Source organism: Capsella rubella, unplaced genomic scaffold (genome assembly GCF_000375325.1).
Source record: "Capsella rubella cultivar Monte Gargano unplaced genomic scaffold, Caprub1_0 scaffold_5, whole genome shotgun sequence".
Lineage (NCBI taxonomy): Eukaryota > Viridiplantae > Streptophyta > Magnoliopsida > Brassicales > Brassicaceae > Capsella > Capsella rubella.
The window spans coordinates 4,519,892-4,525,233 of NW_006238919.1; the positions used below are offsets into that span (position 1 = coordinate 4,519,892).

The following is a 5,342-nucleotide window of genomic DNA, read 5'->3' on the forward strand; positions in this document are numbered from 1 at the left end:
AATTATAGGCTGAGGTTGAGTAAGAGGAAGAACGAGAATTGAAGGTGAAGAGGTGATAAGTCTGTATTTCATCACTTTTTGAGCATGTATTCATCATCTTTTCCGCATCATTCACTTGTTGATTCACATCATATTGATTACTTTTTGCATGTTTTGCATACTTAGGTAGGTTTTGTGCATATCATGCATGTCTTGCATACATTTGCATATTGGAGTGTTTCAGGTACTAAGCAGACATGCATCGCAAAGTAGAGGAACAAGTGTCACTCGACAGGCACACGATCGAGTAGGATGATCGAGTAGGCAGCAGAGATACATTGCAAATACATCGACGATCGAGTAAAGCAGACGCATACGATCGAGAAGCAGATCGAGTGAGCAGAAGGGACGCGAAGCAGAACGGCCTGTCACTCGATGCACACACACGAGTGACATGATCGAGCAAAGAAAAGGAGTAGCAGATGATTTCACAGATCACTCGACACGCTCCCTCGAGATACACGGTCGAGTATGTAATGATGCAGAGAAAAAATTATGTGTTACTCGACACGCTCACTCGACCAACATGGTCATTACAACTTTTATACTGCTTTTACGTTGTCGTTTTATGTTTTAAGTTTTGCCCAGACATCAAATAGTCAGCGAGTCCGTACACTTTGAGACTCTCCCAGGCACGAATGTCGAGGTTCCTCTACCAACTTCACGTGTCTACCTTTTCCGCTGCACCTAACCCCTTAGCCACCCTCTAAAGCCCCTTAGCCACCGCAGCTGCTTTTTCCGGTGCTTGCTTTTTGGTTTTTTTGTAGGTTTTTTCCCCTCTCCCGCTTTTTGTGTGGTCTCTTATGGGTTTTGCCTTGTGCATTTGGTCCTTGGACATGTCTTTCTCGACTCCTTACCTCCTGAATGCTTAGGTAAGGGAACAGAGCTGGTAATAAAATTTTGAATGGAATCCTCATCGTGAGGTAAATGGTGACGAATAACGTCTGAATTCCTAGATGACAGGAAAATGTGTTGGGTGGCTTGAGAGTCTCTTACTTTACCTAAGCATTCAGGAGGATTAGGCTTTTGTGACATAGAAAAATTCAACAATGCTTTGCTAGCTAAAACTGGTTGGCGGCTCATTAATCAACCAGACTCTCTCCTTGCTCGAGTTCTCCTCGGCAAATACTGCAGCTCCTCTAGCTTTCTTGACTGTTCCTCCTCTCCCCGAGTTGCTTCACACGGCTGGAGAAGTATTTTGGTGGGCAGAGACCTCCTCCGACAAGGCATTAGTCGGTCTGTTGGTAATGGTGCTTGTATCAACGTGTGAAGAGATTCTTGGCTTTCACTAAACCTGCCAATCTCTCCTTTTGGCCCAGCTCCTGAAGGTTCTGCAAATCTAACAGTTCATGATCTGTTATGTCTCGTCACTAATGATTGGAATTTGGACGTTACTCGTCACCATTTACCTCACTATGAGGAATCCATTCGAAATTTTATTACCAACTCTGTTCCCTTAACAAATTCTCTGGTTTGGTTGCCTGAAAAATCAGGTTCTTACTCGACTAAATCGGGATATTCTCTCGCAAAAGGCTTTTCCAAGGAAACTGAAGGAATCAATTTTGATTGGCTTAAGCATGTTTGGAAACCAAAATTGTCTACTAAGCTGAACCATTTCCTTTGGAGAATTGGTGCTGGTGCTCTCTCGATTGGTGCAAATCTAGTAAAACGAGGGATCCTCGCAGGAGCAGTTTGTAAAAGATGTGGCGATTTCGAAAATGAGCTACACTTATTTCTCAATTGCTCCTTCGCAAGCAAAGTCTGGCGGTTGACCCCTTTTGCTAATGCACTGGACCCGACTCACATCACCTCCGTAATGTTGCTGCTTCAAGGCTGTTTTGGCCTTGTAAACCTCCCTCCAACTGGTATTGCCTTAACCCCGCTAGCTCCCTGGATACTTTGGCAACTGTGGAGTGCTCGCAACCTACTTTTGTTTAAAGATCGCTCTTCCTCTGCAAAAGAAGTGTTACAAAAAGCAATTTGCAATGCTAAACAGTGGCAAGATGCCGAATTAGCTCTCCCTAAACTGTTACAGGTCCCATCCACCCGTGGTGATCCTCCCTCCCCTCCTCTGAAACTTTTGTGTGTTGTGTTGATGCAGCTTGGTGTGTTAATACAGGGCTGAGTGGTGCCGGCTGGATCATTAAAGACCCGCATGGAACTGTCGTATCTCACTCATCCTCTTCACGCCATTTTGTGCCTTCCGCATTAGTTGCGGAGGCGTTAGCGATTCGCAGTGCGTTGTTCTACATCACTACAATCGCTCATCTCTCTCAAATCCAATCTTTAATGATCTGTTTGGACTCTCAAGTCCTCATCAAGCTACTTAAAAATGGTGGTTGTCTTAAGGAGCTTAAAGGTCTTCTCCATGACATTGTTTGTCTGCATAAATCTTTCTCCTCTATCCGTTTTGCTTTTATTCCACGATTAAACAATGTGGAGGCAGATTCCCTTGCAAAATCTGCTCTGTTTTCTATTTCATCAGTAAGATCATCTCCCGCCATGGGCGTGTAACTTTTCTTATTGAAGTAATCTAAGCATTTGATCAAAAAATAAAAAGTTTTGCCCAAACATTGGTATAAATAGATCTCTTTTTGTCATTGCCCAGGGACTCGAGTTTTTATTCTTAGGTTTTTATTGTTAGCCACAAAACAATCCAGAGAATTGTAATTCAGATTTCTTTTAAGTTATTAAGATTTTGCACTTAGTTCTTGAATCATTACTGTTTATCTTCCTGTCATCTTTATTATTATGCATGTTTTGAACGATTCCGAGTTTATGATGTTTAACATGATTTCGGTTTCTGAGTAGTGTTAGGGTTCTTGAGGATGGGATAGATTAGGTGGAGAATGTTAGTCCGCTAGTATGTTTAAGTTAGATTCGTTTGTTCCCTTCTGGATTAGAGTATTCATAGCTAATTCTTCTCTGATCAAGTGGAATTAGATCCCAGACATTTAAGCACCTACCAAGTGTTTGATGAAATGTCTGAACAACTAATACCAGAGATATACTTGCTTAGCCTAAGAGATTAGATGTCTAAGAAGTTTATTGACATTAATGGATTGGTTCGTTATGCATGTTTACTGCATGTTTCATCAAAGAGATTTGAGATTAGGAAGTGTTGTATACATGATAGTTTCATCCAAGAGATTGGATTAACAAGTATTTTGATGTCCATTGTCTAAGGATTAGTATGTTTGTCGTTTGTCAAACACTCCAAGTAGATTAGCATACTCTACCTACATCAATAACCTCATCCTTAGGATCTTCTATCCATTTGTGCTTTTTGTTTAATTCACTTGCTATTTACTTATTCTGTTGTCTTCTTGCTAATATTGATAATCATTACGTTTTAGCTTATGCATGGTAGTCTATGTTTTGCAACCTTACATTTATCGCATGTTTAACATGTTCGCTTAGGATCATTGAAAACCAAAATCATTTATGCTTGCTTGGCTTAATCATTTCTGATATATCTTGATTGCTAGCATCACACCTGATTGGATTGATACCTATTGTACTGCAATGACATGTTAATAATCTAGGGTAATTGATAGAAAAATCCTAGTATCAATTTGGCGCCGCTGCCATTTGGGAGTTTGTTTGGTACATTTGAGATTTCAGACTTGCTAAGAACAAGTTTTTACTCAACATTCACTACAGTTACTCACTCTGTTCTTTCTATTTGTCTATTAATTCAGGTACAATTCTTGCTCAACTGCTCCTACTCGACTGACACACTCAACCGTCTCACGAGCTAAGCTGATTTGAGTTGTATGCACACACGGTCGCAAGGCATATAGAACTTGTTCCAGCCCTCCGACTATATTGATCGCTTGGTACCTGCATCAAGACAGCAACGCAATAGAGTTACACCACAACAAGTGGAGATTGAAAACCATGAACAACCACCTCCACCATGGGCAGCTACACAGATTGGAGCTGGTGCCTCCAGCCGTGCAGAACAACAACTTTGAGATTAAGAGTGGTTTGATCTCCATGGTCCAGCAGAATAAATTTCATGGTCTGCCTATAGAAGACCCCTTGGATCACCTCGATGAGTTTGATCGTCTCTGAAGTCTCACCAAGATCAATGGGGTCAGTGAGGATTGTTTCAAGTTACGTTTCTTTCCATTCTCTCTGGGTGACAAAGCTCATCAATGGGAGAAAACTCTTCCTCTAGGATCTATCACTTCCTGGGATCAATGCAAGAAGTCGTTTCTTGCCAAGTTTTTCTCCAACTCCAGAACTGCACGTCTGCGCAACGAGATCTCTGGGTTCACTCAGAAGAATGGAGAAACGCTTTGTGAAGCCTGGGAGCGCTTCAAAAGTTATCAGTCTCAATGCCCCCACCATGGCTTCACCAAGGAGTCTCTCCTCAGTACTCTTTACCGGGGTATTACTTGACACTGCCAGATGTTACTTGACACTGCCAGCAATGGCAACTTTCTGAACAAGGACGTCGACGAAGGTTGGGAGCTGGTTGAGAACCTATCCCAATCTGATGGCAACTACAATGAAGACTATGATAGAACCATCAGGGCAAGCACAGATCTTAATGAGAATGATCTGAAAGCTGTGAATGATAAGCTGGACAAACTCTTGATGAGCCAGCAGAGAAACATCCATTTCGTCTCTGAAGACGATCCTTTCTAGATTCTGGATGGTGAGGGAGAACAATCTGAGGAAATAAGCTATGTCCAGAACCAAGGTGGATACAATAAGGGATACAATTCTTATAAGCAGAATCCCAGGATCAGGTTTATCCACCTCCACAACAGCAGCTGCAGCGGCAAAACAAACCATTTGTGCCCTACAACCAAGGTTATGTGCACAAACAACAATTTCAGCAAGGTTACCAACCTCCAGCAGGACCACAACCAGGATTCCAACCTCCACACGCTCCGCCTCCTCAAGCACCAGACCATGACATGAAAAACATGCTCCAGCAAATCCTCCAGGGACAAGCAAGTGACTACATGGACAATGCTAAGAAGTTTGTTGAGCTGACTCAGAGATTGAACTGCTCATACAATGATCTGAATATGAAGATTGAGACTCTGAATTCCAAGATCAAGTATGTGGAGGGCAAAACTGCTTCTACTTCTGCTCCAAAACCTGGCCAACTCCCTGGAAAAGCTGTTTAGAATCCTAAAGAGTTTGCTCATGCCATCACGTTGAGGAGCAGTAAAAACTTACCTCCCAAACAAGGATCTGTTGATATCACTGAGGACAGTGAAGACTTAGAAGGGGAGGATGCATGTCACAATGAAGATTCGATTGTTCTTCTGAAAGAATCAAAA

General features: G+C 42.2%; 1 non-coding gene across 1 annotated transcript; it reads right to left on the reverse strand.

The window, feature by feature from the left end:
* Positions 1–4,296: 4,296 nt before the first annotated feature.
* Positions 4,297–4,400, reverse strand: LOC111830815. Its single transcript, XR_002834144.1, has one exon. It is a non-coding gene; the product is annotated as a small nucleolar RNA R71 (small nucleolar RNA).
* Positions 4,401–5,342: the final 942 nt, after the last annotated feature.